This window comes from Piliocolobus tephrosceles, chromosome 13 (genome assembly GCF_002776525.5).
Source record: "Piliocolobus tephrosceles isolate RC106 chromosome 13, ASM277652v3, whole genome shotgun sequence".
NCBI classification, from domain to species: Eukaryota; Metazoa; Chordata; class Mammalia; order Primates; family Cercopithecidae; genus Piliocolobus; species Piliocolobus tephrosceles.
In genome coordinates this window covers 11,473,322-11,489,675 of record NC_045446.1, presented here as the reverse complement: position 1 = coordinate 11,489,675, position 16,354 = coordinate 11,473,322, and the positions used below count along the sequence as shown (strand labels likewise).

Sequence of the window (16,354 nt, the reverse complement as noted above, 5' to 3'; positions counted from 1 at the left end):
TCATAAACGAAATGACAGAGATGAAAACCATGTCACGAGAAATACGTGACAAATGCACAAGCTTCAGTAACCGACTCGATCAACTGGAAGAAAGAGTATCAGCGATTGAGGATCAAATGAATGAAATGAAGCGAGAAGAGAAACCAAAAGAAAAAAGAAGAAAAAGAAATGAACAAAACCTGCAAGAAGTATGGGATTATGTCAAAAGACCAAATCTACGTCTGATTGGGGTGCCTGAAAGTGAGGGGGAAAATGGAACCAAATTGGAAAACACTCTACAGGATATCATCCAGGAGAACTTCCCCAACCTAGCAGGCCAGGCCAACATTCAAATTCAGGAAATACAGAGAACGCCACAAAGATACTCCTCCAGAAGAGCAACTCCAAGACACATAATTGCCAGATTCACCAAAGTTGAAATGAAGGAAAAAATCTTAAGGGCAGCCAGAGAGAAAGGTCGGGTTACCCACAAAGGGAAGCCCATCAGACTGACAGCAGATCTCTCGGCAGAAACTCTACAAGCCAGAAGAGAGTGGGGGCCAATATTCAACGTTCTTAAAGAAAAGAATTTTAAACCCAGAATTTCATATCCAGCCAAACTAAGTTTCATAAGTGAAGGAGAAATAAAATTCTTTACAGATAAGCAAATGCTTAGAGATTTTGTCACCACCAGGCCTGCCTTACAAGAGACCCTGAAGGAAGCCCTAAACATGGAAAGGAACAACTGGTACCAGCCACTGCAAAAACATGCCAAAATGTAAAGACCATCGAGCCTAGGAAGAAACTGCATCAACTAATGAGCAAAATAACCAGTTAATATCATAATGGCAGGATCAAGATCACACATAACAATATTAACCTTAAATGTAAATGGACTAAATGCTCCAATTAAAAGACACAGACTGGCAAACTGGATAAAGAGTCAAGACCCATCAGTCTGCTGTCTTCAGGAGACCCATCTCACATGCAGAGACATACATAGGCTCAAAATAAAAGGATGGAGGAAGATCTACCAAGCAAATGGAGAACAAAAAAAAGCAGGGGTTGCAATCCTAGTCTCTGATAAAACAGACTTTAAACCATCAAAGATCAAAAGAGACAAAGAAGGCCATTACATAATGGTAAAGGGATCAATCCAACAGGAAGAGCTAACTATCCTAAATATATATGCACCTAATACAGGAGCACCCAGATTCATAAAGCAAGTCCTTAGAGACTTACAAAGAGACTTAGACTCCCATACAATAATAATGGGAGACTTCAACACTCCACTGTCAACATTAGACAGATCAACGAGACAGAAAGTTAACAAGGATATCCAGGAATTGAACTCATCTCTGCACCAAGCGGACCTAATAGACATCTATAGAACTCTCCACCCCAAGTCAACAGAATATACATTCTTCTCAGCACCACATCACACTTATTCCAAAATTGACCACATAATTGGAAGTAAAGCACTCCTCAGCAAATGTAAAAGAACAGAAATTATAACAAACTGTCTCTCTGACCACAGTGCAATCAAACTAGAACTCAGGACTCAGAAATTCAATCAAAACCGCTCAACTACATGGAAACTGAACAACCTGCTCCTGAATGACTACTGGGTACATAACGAAATGAAAGCAGAAATAAAGATGTTCTTTGAATCCAATGAGAACAAAGATACAACATACCAGAATCTCTGGGACACATTTAAAGCAGTATGTAGAGGGAAATTTATAGCACTAAGTGCCCACAAGAGAAAGCAGGAAAGATCTAAAATTGACACTCTAACATCACAATTAAAAGAACTAGAGAGGCAAGAGCAAACACATTCAAAAGCTAGCAGAAAGCAAGAAATAACTAAGATCAGAGCAGAACTGAAGGAGATAGAGACACAAAAAACCCTCCAAAAAATCAATGAATCCAGGAGTTGGTTTTTTGAAAAGATCAACAAAATTGACAGACCGCTAGCAAGATTAATAAAGAAGAAAAGAGAGAGGAATCAAATAGACGCAATAAAAAATGATAAAGGGGATATCACCACCGACCCCACAGAAATACAAACTACCATCAGAGAATACTATAAACACCTCTATGCAAATCAACTAGAAAATCTAGAAGAAATGGATAATTTCCTGGACACGTACACTCTTCCAAGACTAAACCAGGAAGAAGTTGAATCCCTGAATAGACCAATAGCAGCATCTGAAATTGAGGCAACAATTAATAGCCTGCCCACCAAAAAAAGCCCAGGACCAGATGGATTCACAGCTGAATTCTACCAGAGGTACAAGGAGGAGCTGGTACCATTCCTTCTGAAACTATTCCAATCAATAGAAAAAGAGGGAATCCTCCCTAACTCATTTTATGAGGCCAGCATCATCCTGATACCAAAGCCTGGCAGAGACACAACAAAAAAAGAGAATTTTAGACCAATCTCCCTGATGAACATCGATGCAAAAATCCTCAATAAAATCCTGGCAAACCGGATTCAGCAGCACATCAAAAAGCTTATCCACCATGATCAAGTGGGCTTCATCCCTGGGATGCAAGGCTGGTTCAACATTCGCAAATCAATCAACGTAATCCAGCATATCAACAGAACCAAAGACAAGAACCACATGATTATCTCAATAGATGCAGAAAAGGCTTTTGACAAAATTCAACAGCCCTTCATGCTAAAATGCTCAACAAATTCGGTATTGATGGAACGTACCTCAAAATAATAAGAGCTATTTATGACAAACCCACAGCTAATATCATACTGAATGGGCAAAAACTGGAAAAGTTCCCTTTGAAAACTGGCACAAGACAGGGATGCCCTCTCTCACCACTCCTATTCAACATAGTGTTGGAAGTTCTGGCTAGGGCAATCAGGCAAGAGAAAGAAATCAAGGGTATTCAGTTAGGAAAAGAGGAAGTCAAATTGTCCCTGTTTGCAGATGACATGATTGTGTATTTAGAAAACCCCATCGTCTCAGCCCAAAATCTTCTTAAGCTGATAAGCAACTTCAGCAAAGTCTCAGGATACAAAATTAATGTGCAAAAATCACAAGCATTCTTATACACCAGTAACAGACAAGCAGAGAGCCAAATCAGGAATGAACTTCCATTCACAATTGCTTCAAAGAGAATAAAATACCTAGGAATCCAACTTACAAGGGATGTAAAGGACCTCTTCAAGGAGAACTACAAACCACTGCTCAGTGAAATCAAAGAGGACACAAACAAATGGAAGAACATACCATGCTCATGGATAGGCAGAATCAATATTGTGAAAATGGCCATACTGCCCAAGGTAATTTATAGATTCAATGCCATCCCCATCAAGCTACCAATGAGTTTCTTCACCGAATTGGAAAAAACTGCTTTAAAGTTCATATGGAACCAAAAAAGAGCCCGTATTGCCAAGACAATCCTAAGTCAAAAGGACAAAGCCGGAGGCGTCACGCTACCTGACTTCAAACTATACTACAAGGCTACAGTAACCAAAACAGCATGGTACTGGTACCAAAACAGAGATATAGACCAATGGAACAGAACGGAGCCTTCAGAAATAATGCCACACATCTACAACCATCTGATATTTGACAAACCTGAGAAAAACAAGAAATGGGGAAAGGATTCCCTATTTAATAAATGGTGCTGGGAAAATTGGCTAGCCATAAGTAGAAAGCTGAAACTGGATCCTTTCCTTACTCCTTATACGAAGATTAATTCAAGATGGATTAGAGACTTAAATGTTAGACCTAATACCATAAAAACCCTAGAAGAAAATCTAGGTAGTACCATTCAGGACATAGGCATGGGCAAGGACTTCATGTCTAAAACACCAAAAGCAACGGCAGCAAAAGCCAAAATTGACAAATGGGATCTCATTAAACTAAAGAGCTTCTGCACAGCAAAAGAAACTACCATCAGAGTGAACAGGCAACCTACAGAATGGGAGAAAATTTTTGCAATCTACTCATCTGACAAAGGGCTCATTTCCAGAATCTACAAAGAACTCAAGCAAATATACAAGAAAAAAACAAACAACCCCATCCAAAAGTGGGGAAAGGATATGAACAGACATTTCTCAAAAGAAGACATTCATACAGCCAACAGACACATGAAAAAATGCTCATCATCACTGGCCATCAGAGAAATGCAAATCAAAACCACAATGAGATACCATCTCACACCAGTTAGAATGGCAATCATTAAAAAATCAGGAAACAACAGGTGTTGGAGAGGATGCGGAGAAATAGGAACACTTTTACACTGTTGGTGGGATTGTAAACTAGTTCAACCATTATGGAAAACAGTATGGCGATTCCTCAAGGATCTAGAACTAGATGTACCATATGACCCAGCCATCCCACTACTGGGTATATACCCAAAGGATTATAAATTATGCTACTACAAAGACACATGCACACGTATGTTTATTGCGGCACTATTCACAATAGCAAAGACTTGGAATCAACCCAAATGTCCATCAGTGACAGACTGGATTAAGAAAATGTGGCACATATACACCATGGAATACTATGCAGCCATAAAAAAGGATGAGTTTGCGTCCTTTGTAGGGACATGGATGCAGCTGGAAACCATCATTCTTAGCAAATTATCACAAGAAGAGAAAACCAAACACCGCATGTTCTCACTCATAGGTGGGAACTGAACAATGAGCTCACTTGGACTCGGGAAGGGGAACATCACACACTGGGGCCTATCATGGGGAGGGGGGAGGGGGGAGGGATTGCATTGGGGAGTTATACCTGATATAAATGATGAATTGATGGGTGCTGACGAGTTGATGGGTGCAGCACACCAACATGGCACATGTATACATATGTAACCTGCACGTTATGCACATGTACCCTAGAACTTAAAGTATAATAAAAAAAAAAATAAAAAGAAAAAAAAAAAAAAAAGACTTCCCTGTTTGTAAGGTTAATTTCAGGTGTCAGCTTGACTGGATTAAGGGGTACCCAGATAGCTGGTAAACCACTGTTTCTGGGTGTGTCTGTGAGGGTGTATTCAGAAGAGATTGGCATTTGAATCACTGGGAAGATCCACCCTCACCCAGCGTGGGCCCAATCAGCTGAGGGCCCACATAGAACAGAAAGGCAGAAGAAGGGTGAATTTGCTCTTGCCGTCTCTCTGCTGGAGCTGGGACACCCTTCTTCTCCTCCCCTAGGCTGTAGGAACTTCAGGTTCTCTGGCCTTTGGACTCCGGAACATACATCAGCTGCCTCCCAGTTTCTCAGGCCTTCGGCCTCAGACTTCCATTTCACAGTATCAACTCCTCTGGTTCTGAGCCACGCTTCAGGCTTCCCTGGTTCTCCAGCTTGCAGCTGGCCTGCCATGGGACTTCTCAGCCTCCATCCTCACATAAGTCAATTCCCCTAACAAATCCCCCCATATACTTATACAGATATATAGTTATATATAATCTCCTATTGGTTCTGTCTTTCTAGAGAACCCTAACTAATACACTGCTTTGCACAGCTCTACAGTAATAAAGGTCTAAATGATAATCTTAGTAAAATGTTTGCTAACTACTTGCCATCTCTAATTAGCTACCCCATTAGCTAGATCAAATAGCTAATCAACTAGCTAGACCAACATGCAAAGGAGAGAATCCTCCTCTCATTACATATACTTCTGGAAAGGCTAATAAATGTAGAAGAAAGAAAAGCGTCAATCGCCTAACTCAGGATCAGCAAACTTTCTGCAATGGGCCAGGAAGTAAATATGTGAGGTTTTGTAGGCCTCCATAGTCTGTTCCAGCTACTCAACCCTGCCACTCTAGGGTGAAAGCAGCCAGAGGCATTATGTAACAAACAAATGAGTGTCAACTAATAAGAAATAAGGGCCGGACACGGTGGCTCACACCTGTAATCCCAGCACTTTGGGAGGCTGAGGTGGTAGATCATGAGGTCAGGAAATCGAGACCATCCTGGCCAACATGGTGAAACCCTGTCTCTACTAAAATACAAAAAATTAGCTAGGCATGGTGGTGCACGCCTGTAGTCCCAGCTACTCAGGAGGCTAAGGCAGGGGAATCACTTGAATCCAGGAGGCGGAGATTGCAGTGAGCAGAGATCGTACCACTGCACTCCAGCCTGGCGACAAAGCGAGACTCCGAGACTCCGTCTCCCCCACCCCTCCCCACAAAAAAAAGAAAGAAAACCCCTGCAGAGCAGCAAACAAGAGAGGAATTGCAATGCAGGAGACACAAATCTAGCAAGCAGCTAAATCACGTTCCCTCCAAGTGAGGTTGAGCACGAGATTATAGAGGTTTACTGTAAATTTACACAAGTGGGATAATTTAGCATGGTCTATGATTAATGGTGATTGATTGACAGCTTCGAATGTCTCTAGCAGATGACCAGCTTATGTTGGCACAGCTCTCTCCCCAGGAGATTTGTGATCAGGCCCAATATAAAGAGGTTAAACTAAAAGTACCTGCTTCTTCAGGATGTTTACAGTTTGGCCCAGTTCCACAGGTGACATTCTGTCTGGGTATATATAGGCCTGGATCCAACTCTTCCTGCCCACCCAGCAACTTTTTAGATGCCTCTGACATAGCCATTTCCATCCTGGATTTCCTTTCATATGAATGTGTTTGTTTCCCAATAAGACTTTATTTCTGAACCCTGAAATTTGATTTCACATAATTTCCATGTGTCACCAAGTACTGTTCTTCTTTTGATTTTTTTAACCATTTAAAAATATGAAATCCATTCTTAGCTTTCAGAATGTATCAAACAAACAAACAAACAAAAAAGTGTAGGGCTGGAGTTGGCCCACAAGCCATGGTTTGTGAACCTCTGATCTAACTCACTAAAGATTGCCAGCCCAGATAAGATTTACTAATTTTCACAAACCTTCAAGGATCAGATCATTTCTATGCCATTTTGACTGTTTCAGAGCACAGGTCAAACAACAATAGCTAACATTTACTGTGTCTTTAGTGTGTGTCAGGCAACGTGTTATGTTCATTCTACCTACTATTTAAATAGTCCATGTTCCAGAATACTAAACTGAGACTCTGAAAGGGTGATTTGCCAAAGGTCAAAAAGCTAGTAAATGAATGAAAGGATCAGGATTTTTTTTTTTTTTTTTTTTTTAGACAGAGCCTCCCTCTGTCCCCCGGGCTGGGGGGCAGTGGCCGGATCTTAGCTCACTGCAAGCTCCGCCTCCCAGGTTCACGCCATTCTCCTGCCTCAGCCTCCCGAGTAGCTGGGACTACAGGCGCCCGCCACCTCGCCCAGCTAGTTTTTGTATTTTTTAGTAGAGACGGGGTTTCACCGTGTTAGCCAGGATGGTCTCGATCTCCTGACCTCGTGAGGATCAGGATTTGAACCTGGGTCCTCTGCCTCCGGAGCCCACACTGTTGCTTTGAAGGTATGAAGGCATCACATCTCTTCTGAGTTTTGAATCAAGTGAAAAACATGCCTGGGAGTAAAATATTACTTGTAATGGCAAAAACCGCAATTACTTTTGCACCAACCTAATAGCCATCACAAGATCTCCACATCAAGTTAGATTCTAGGCCAAAATGAACTTTGCGAACCGCTGTGGCTCCATCTCCAGGCCTGCCCCAGTGACCTTAAAAACATTCAGAAGGGCCGGGCACAGTGACTCACGCCTGTAATCCCAGCACTTACTTTGGGAGGCCAAGGCGGGCAGATTGCCTGAGGTCAGGGGTTTGAGACCAGCCTGGCCAACGTGGTGAAACCCCATTTCTACTAAAAATACAAAAATTATCTGGGCTTGGGGGAGGGCGCCTGTAATCCCAGCTACTCGGGAGGCTGAGGCAGGAGAATCACTTGAACCCGGGAAGCAAAGGTTGCAGTGAGCCGAGATTGTGCCACTGCATTCGAGCCTGGGCGACAGAGCGAAACTCCGTCTTAAAAAATAAAAAAATAGCCGGGCGCAGTGGCTCAAGCCTGTAATCCCAGCACTTTGGGAGGCCGAGACAGGCGGATCACGAGGTCAGGAGATCGAGACCATCCTGGCTAACACGGTGAAACCCCGTCTCTACTAAAAAATACAAAAATCTAGCCGGGCGAGGTGGTGGGCACCTGTAGTCCCAGCTACTTGGGAGGCTGAGGCAGGAGAATGGCGTAAACCCGGGAGGCAGAGCTTGCAGTGAGCTGAGATCCGGCCACTGCACTCCAGCCCGGGTGACAGAGCGAGACTCCGTTTCAAAATAAATAAATAAATAAATAAATAAATAAATAAATAAATAAATAAATAATTTTACAATGACAAAACTCAGTTTAAAATAATAAAGCAGAGGGCTGGGTGCAGTGGCTCACACCTGTAATCCCAGTACTTTGGGAGGCTGAGATGGGCGGATCACCTGAGGTCAGGAGTTTGAGACCAGCCTGACCAACATGGCGAAACCTGTCTCTACTAAAAATACAAAAATTAGCTGGGCATGGTGACGGGCACCTGTAATCCCAGCTATAGGCACTGAGGTGCAGAGGCCTCCCAAAGCAGCTACAGGGAAGCTGAGGCAGAAGAATCACTTGAACCCAGGAGGCGGAGGTTGCAGTGAGCCAAGATCGTGTGCCACTGCACTCCAGCCTGGGTGACAGAGCAAGATTCCGTCTCAAAAAATAATAATAAAACAGAAAAGAAGAAGCAGCAAGTGATCTAAATCTGCATCTAGCCAAGCAAGAAGTCAGTAAGTAATGTTAAATTAGGGAGTTATGGGTGTATACACTTATCTGTAAAAGATGTGGTGCAGCTTTTCCCTGGTGTGATTCCATCCTGCGCAGCTGTTCTCTAGAGCAGTGGTCGTTTATCGCCATCCACCTTTTCTCCCACCTAAGTGCGTGCAGCCACCCAATGGAAGATGCCATGGACATGGACATGAGCCCCCTGAGACCCCGGAATTATCTTTTTGGTTGTGAACTAAAGGCTGACAAAGATGATCACTTTAAGGTGGATAATGATGAAAATAAGCACCAGTTATCTTTAAGAACAGTCAGTTTAGGGGCTGGTGCGAAGGATGAATTGCACATTGTTGAAGCACAGGCAATGAATTACGAAGGCAGTCCAACTAAAGTAACACTGGCAACTTTGAAAACGTCTTTACAGCCAACGGTTCCCCTTGGGGGCTTTGAAATAACACCACCAGTGTCTTCTGGTTGAAGTGTGGCTCAGGACCAGTGCATATTAGTGGACAGCACTTAGTAGCTGTGGAGGAAGATGCAAGAGAAGATGAAGAGGAGGGGGATGTGAAACTCTTAAGTATATCTGGAAAGCGATCGGCCCCTGGAGGTGGTAGCAAGGTTCCACAGAAAAAAGTAAAACTTGCTGCTGATGAAGATGATGATGATGAAGATGATGATGATGATGATGATGATGATTTTGATGGTGTGGAAACTAAAGAAAAAGTGCCAGTGAAGGAATCTATATGAGATACTCCAGCCAAAAATGCACAAAATTCAAATCGAAATGGAAAAGACTCAAAACCATCATCAACACCAAGATCAAAAGGACAAGAATCCTTCAAAAAACAGGAAAAAAACTCCTAAAACACCAAAAGGACCTAGTTCTGTAGAAGACGTTAAAGCAAACATGTAAACAAGTATAGAAAAAGGTGGTTCTCTTCCCAAAGTGGAAGCCAAGTTCATCAATTATGTTGAAGAACTGCTTCTGGATGACTGACCAGGAGGCTATTCAAGATCTCTGGCAGTGGAGGAAGTCTCTTTAAGAAAATAGTCTAAACAGTTTGTTAAAAATTTTCCATCTTATTTCTGTTTGGTAACAGTAGATATCTGGCTGTCCTTTTTACAATGCAGAGTGAGAACTTTCCGTACTGTGTTTGATAAATGTCGTCCAGGTTCCATCGCCAAGAATGTGTTGTCGAAAATGTCTGTCTAGTTTTTAAAAATGGAACTCCACCTTTTGTTTAGTTTTAAGTAGGTATGGAATATTATGATAGGACATAGTAGTAGCTGTGGTCAGACATGGAAATGGTGGAGAGACAAAAACATACATGTGAAATAAAATTCAGTATTTTAATAAAGTTAAAAAAGAGAGCGAGAGAGATGTGGTACAGTCTCCCAAAAGATATAACCAAAAGTTGTAAAGTGGCTGTCCCTGGGTAGAAATGCCAGCGTTGGGAGGTGGGGGAGAGGGGAGTGGTGAGGGGGAAGAGAAGAAGACTATACCTTTCATTTTAAATTATTTTGTGCCATTTCATTTTTTAACTATATGCAATGGAATAAAATTATGTGCTTTTCCTCTTTCCTGTATTTCTCTTCATATCATGACTCTCTTCCCAATGAGACTTCCAGACTTCAGTTTTGTGTGCGTGTGTGGTTTTTTTGTTTTGTTTTGTTTTTGAGACAGGGTCCAACTCTGTCACCCAGGTTGGAGTCCAGTGGTGTGATCTCAGCTCACGCAACCTCTACCTCCCAGTCTCAAGCAATCCTCCCACCTCAGCCTCCTGAATAGCTGGAATTACAGGCATAGGCCACCAGGTCCGGCTAATTTTTTTTGAATTTTTGGTATAGACGGGGTTTTACCATGTTGCCCAGGCTGGTCTTGAATTCCTGAGGTCAGGAAATCCACCTGCCTCTGCTTCCCAAAGTGCTGGGATTACAGGTGTGAACCACTATGCCCAGCCATGGATTTTGAGTTTAAAAGAGACAGCCCAGATATAAATCAAAATATTTATAGGAATCCAAATTCAAGCACCCATACATGTCCCATCCTAATGAAACGGGAAAAGTTCCTTATCCCCCTCGCAGGGCATGCAACAGGGGGAGGGGCTCGCTTCTTCAGCGCCCCACTGCTCAAACCTCTAGGGCAGATGGGCAGGTTGTGGGGCTCCAACCCCTCGGCAGCACCTACGGGTGAATGCTGACAGCTCCTGAAGCCCCAGTGGGCGTGTGTTACAGGGTGCTCTTTTAGTTTTGCCATCCACAGGCAGCTTGTGTTAATCAGCTCTATTAGACCTTCTGCCTTGTCACAAGGACAGAGGGCTTTCTGTATCCCGGGGTTCTTGCCTTGGTGTACCAGAAGAATTGGATCACACGTGGGCTTGGAGAATGAGTGCAAGGTTTTTTATTGAGGAGTAGCTCTCAGCGAGGTAGATGGCGAGGCCAGAAGGGGGATGGGGTGGAAAGGTGATTGTTCCCCCCTTGGCTGCCCAGTGGCCAGGCTCTCCTCTAACTGCCCTGGGCAAACTCCACCGTTGTCACACTGCTCCATGTCCTGCTGGCATCTGTTGGTGACTGTCAGTGTGCTCGTCCACCGATGTGCTCCTCTCGACGTCCAGCCACTTGTGTTCCTGCCCCCTAGGGTCTCGAGGTGTATTTTTTGGTTTTGTTTTGTTTGTTTTGTTTTGTTTTTGAGACAGAGTCTCACTCTGTCACCCAGGCTGGAGTGCACTGGCATGATCTCGGCTCACTGCAACCTCCACCTCCCGGGTTCAAGCGTCCTCCTGCCTCAGCCTCCTGAATAGCTGGGATTACAGGCACGCACCACCACCCCTGGCTAATTTTTTGTATTTTTAGTAGAGACAGGGTTTCACTGTGTTAGCCAGGATGGTCTCGATCTCCTGACCTCATGATCCGCCCGCCTCGGCCTCCCAAAGTGCTTGGATTTCAGACGTGAACCAGCCACCACACCTGGCTGGGTCTCGGGGTTTTTATACGCACAGGATGGGGGTGTGGTGGGCCAGAGTGGTCTTGGATAATGCAGCATTCGAGCCCGAAGGCAGGAGTGCCTGTCCTCACCTAGGTCCATGGGCACAGGCTGGGGGTGGAGCCCTCGCCAGAGACCATGCCCTTCTCTACCCAGCACTTCCCTGCCCCCATCCAATATCACTAACTGAATTACAACTCTCTGGTCAGAGGGGAGGAGAAGAAAGTTAGAAGGAAGTGCTATTGCACAAAATGCTGATGTGGGCCTCCTAAAAACAGCCTCATGCCCCGTTCCTGAACAAATTCATGGGTGCTAGATCTCCTAAATACATTCAGGGATCTCAGACTTGAAAGGTATGTGTCCCACTTCTTGTTTGAAAGCCCTGGAAGGCGGCAAGCTCGAGACACTTTTACACATTCTAGAATTTGGAGGGAGCCTCACAGATTCCCACCCTGCCCCCAGTGGGGTCAGCCAAAAGCCTTTTCCTCATGTAGCTGAGACTGGCGGGGATGGGAAGTTGCTAGGCAGTAAGAATGTAGTAAAGGCAGCCTGCCAGTTTCCCAGTGGACCTTCAGAAAATGTTAGTTGTGGCCAGGTGTAGTGGCTTGAAGGGGTGGCCTGCCCCTCCACACCTGTGGGTGCTTCTCGCTAGGTGGAACGAGAGACTTGAGAAAAGAAATAAGACACAGAGACAAAGTACAGAGAAAGAAAAGCGGGGCCCAGGGGACCAGTGCTGTGCTTACAGAGGACCCACACTGGCACCGGTCTCTGAGTTCCCTCAGTATTTATTGCTCAAAAGATAAGGGAGTAAATCAGCAGTAAGACATACAGATACATGGAGATGTTCCATTTGCCCAGGGACGGGCAGGAGACAGATGTTTTTCTTTTACTGAGATTTAAGAGAATGGTACTGACCTTCAACCACAAGCAGGCTTTAAGCATTTGCCTAACAAAGCACATTCCTTACAGCCCAAAATCCTTTAAACCTTAATTACCACAGCAATGTCTCTAGCAAGGACAAGATTGGGGGTAGAGTCACACATTAACAGCATCTCAAATACAGAGCCAAATGGAGTCTCTTAAACTTACTTCTATCTCTAATAACACAGTAACAGGCTGACCTCTCTTTTCCCCACAGTGGCTCACACCCAAAGTAATCCCAGCACTTTGGGAGGCCAAGGTGGGCAAATCACTTGAGGTCTCAGGAGTTCGAGACCAGCCTAGCCAAGATGCTTAAATCCTGTCTCTACTAAAAATACAAAAATTAGCTGGATGTGGTGGTGCATGCCTGTAATCCCAGATATTCGCGTGGCTGAGGCAGAAGAATCATGTCTGAGCCTCGGGAGATGGAGATTATAGTCAGCCAAGATCACACCACTATACTCCAGCCTGGGCAACAGAGCGAGACTCCGTCTCAAAGAAGAAAGAAAGGAGAGAGAGAGAGAACGAAAGGGAAGGAAAGGAAGGAAAGGAAAGGAAGGAAATGTTACTTGCTTCTTTCTTTCTGTCTTCTCTTCCTCCCTCCCTCCCACCCCCATTCCTTCTTCATCAGTCTCTCTAACATGCCTCCTTCATTGCTGACCCAGACCCTCCCTGCCCAGTTCTCCTTTTCTGGTCCCACCTCCTCTCCCCAACTCTGGCATTCCCTAACGCAAGCCTCCTCCTCCTCCTCCTAGAACATCCAGAGCCACTGTGGTTAGAAGCACCTCCTTGGGGCTCTAGTCAACCTCCCTAGTCAACCTCACACAAATGGGTTACCCCTCCCTTTAAAATCCCTCTAAAATGATAGTAAACAATCTTAAAAAGAATACTACCCACAAAGACAGGAAGAATGGGAGAGATGACAATGGCAGGTAAAAGAGATCACTTTGGAAGATGAATAACAAATGGCAGATTAAAGGAAGTTATAATCTACTCAGAGGTGAATCCATTTGTTCTGGAGAATGCTTGAGAGACTCAGTGCCTAGACACACAGGAATTTCAAAGATGGGGAGGCAGGCGTGGCAGGTGTTCCCAGCTGTCTATCCAATAACCTGTCACCCTTCCTTCTTGCCAAGAGACCTTGATTTTATCCAGGGCCATGATGTACTCTGCCGAAATAAAAACTCACTCCCCAGACTCTCTCGCCACTAGAGGCAGCCCCTCAATCCAGTTGTGGCCAATGAAAGTCCACTTGGAGGACTTCCAGGAAAGCTAAAGAGCTTTCCTGAATTAAAGGAGCAAAGGGGAGCAAGCAAAAGCCTTCTTCCCTCTGCCCTTCCCCATTCCTCCTGCCCCAATAGTGATCAAAGTACCTAGCAGTGCCACAAGTGTGAAAGCCACCTGCCGAAGGGAAAGAGAAGGAGATGGGACATCTGTGTCACCTTGGAGCTGCTGCACCAGCCTGGGCAGCAACCACTAGATTTCTTTTTGTTGTTGTTATTTTCAAATCAACAGTTATCTGGTTAAACCACTGTGGTCACATTTTGTCAGGGACAGTTGAATACAATCCTTAATCCATAAAATGGTCATTGCTGGAACATTGTCTGCAGAGGAGTTAGCCAGGTTCCTTCTCCTATCCCACAGAGTCAGACAAAAAGATGCTTCCTCCTTCCTCCTCAAAGACCAGAAGTTTATTTTCTAGAGAATTTATCTAAGAGACTTTGCATTGGGACAGGGAATATGAAGCCCATCAGAGAAGTAGATATAGGCATGAGGCTGAGATGGGAGGATCAAATGGAAACCAACACTCTACCCGCTTGGGCCACCAGCCACTTTCCCCAGCCTCGGACAGATTCCTACATTCCAGATCCATCAGGAAAAACAGTAGAGACGGGGTTTGAGTTAGGGCTGGGCATAGGGTAGGGTTCAGGTTCCTATAAATAGCTGAACCCAAATGATGGTCAGCTCTGTTACGATGACACAAGCAGGCTCATGAACGAGACATGTGCTAAAATAATCCTCTTCCAAGAGGTGAGTGTGGTAGACAGAATAATGGCCCTCAAAGGTGTCACATCCACATCTCCACCTGTGAATGTTCTTCACGTGGCAAAAGGGACTTTGCAGATGAGAGTACAAATTGTAAGAAAGGGGGATTATCCTGGACTACCTGAGTGGGCCCAATGTCATCCCAAGGGACTTCCTTTAAGAAGGAGGCTGAGGCCCGGCGCGGTGGCTCAAGCTTGTAATCCCAGCACTTTGGGAAGCTGAAACGGGCGGATCACGAGGTCAGGAGATCGAGAACATCCTGGCTAACACGGTGAAACCCCGTCTCTACTAAAAATAAAATACAAAAAATTAGCCGGGCGAGGTGGCGGGCGCCTGTAGTCCCAGCTACTCAGGAGGCTGAGGCAGGAGAATGGCCTAAACCCGGGAGGCAGAGCTTGCAGTGAGCTGAGATCCAGCCCCTGCACTCCAGACTGGGCGACAGAGCGAGACTCCGTCTCAAAAAAAAAAAAAGAAGAAGAAGAAGGAGGCAGGACAGTCAGGGTCTTAGAAAAAAATCGTGATTATGGTGACAGAGAGAGAAGTGATGTAGCAGCAGAAACAGAGGCCAGAGGGAGAAAGAGTTAAAGATGCTAGGCTGCTGGCTTTGGCAATGGAGGATGAGGCCATGAGCCAAGGATACAGGAAAATCAGAATCAGGAAAATAGAATCAGGAAAAGACGGATTCTCTTCTGGAGCTTCCCCAAGGGACTCAACCCTGCAGACTCAGTTTGAATTTCTGATCACCAGAACTGTAAGATAATATGTGTTGTTTGAAGCCAATAAATCTGTGGTCATCTCTCACAATAGGTCACTAGAAGGGGAATGACCGATCCTTAGTGGGATGCCAGGGAGGCTTTGCAGGAGGGGTTCGTTTAAACTGGGCCTTAAGGCAGGAAACGAAGGTAAAAAGGAGTAAAGAGAATTCCCAAGAGTGGTAAAATATGTTATTAGTTGTGGGTAAACAAGAAGGGAAGGGATTCTCCCATCCACAGGAGATCAATCACAGTTTGCCTGGATCTGTCCCTGTTTCTGCCCATTGTCCCAGTATAATTTTTTTTTTCTTTTGATTCGGAGTTTCACTCTTGTTGCCCAGGCTGGAGTGCAATGGCGCGACCTCGGCTCACCGCAACCTCCGCCTCCCGAGTTCAAACGATCCTCGTGCCTTAACCTCCCGAGCAACTGGGATTACAGGCATGCGCCACCACGCCCGGTTAATTTTGTGTTTTTAGTAGAGACAGGGTTTCTCCATGTTGGTCAGGCTGGTCTCAAACTCCCGACCTCAGGTGATCCATCCGCCTCGGCCTCTCAAAGTGCTGGGATTACAAGGCTTGAGCCACTGTGCACAGTCTAGCGTAGATTTTCAATCTGCAATTACAAAACTGTGGCACGCCACTTCACGCTTCTCGCCACCAACCCAACCACCCAGCCCCTGGCCTGGTCAGGAGGAGGAGGGTCCCCGTATGCCACTAGTAAGCTCGCGTGGGCCAAGAGCCGAGACTCAGAATAACAGTGAGACCCGTGCGTGCCGCCCGGGCTTCGGGGCTTTACGGGAATTGGGCGGTGCGGCGGCCCCGCCCTCGTGCGCAGGCGCAGAACCGTTGTGGCCGGAGCGGTTGCGGACTGAGCGGTTTCAAGCTGGCGTCCGCGAGCGGCGGTGTTGGGCGACTGCGGGGGCGGCTCGACCCAGCCTGAGGCCTCGGCGTCTGCCTCCCGCGGTGCCCTGGGTAAGTCGGCGGCCCTC

At 45.3% G+C, this 16,354-nt stretch overlaps 1 protein-coding gene and 1 pseudogene across 1 annotated transcript in view; both read left to right on the top strand.

The window, feature by feature from the left end:
* Positions 1–8,835: 8,835 nt before the first annotated feature.
* On the top strand, positions 8,836–9,706 carry LOC111524352 (annotated as a pseudogene).
* A 6,486-nt stretch (positions 9,707–16,192) lies between these two features.
* ASRGL1 (asparaginase and isoaspartyl peptidase 1) overlaps positions 16,193–16,354 on the top strand; it is a 33,812-nt gene continuing 33,650 nt past the window's right edge. The window contains exon 1 of the mRNA XM_026446520.1: positions 16,193–16,337. The gene's annotated coding sequence lies outside the window, so the exon portion shown is untranslated. The remainder of the gene's footprint in view (positions 16,338–16,354) is intronic.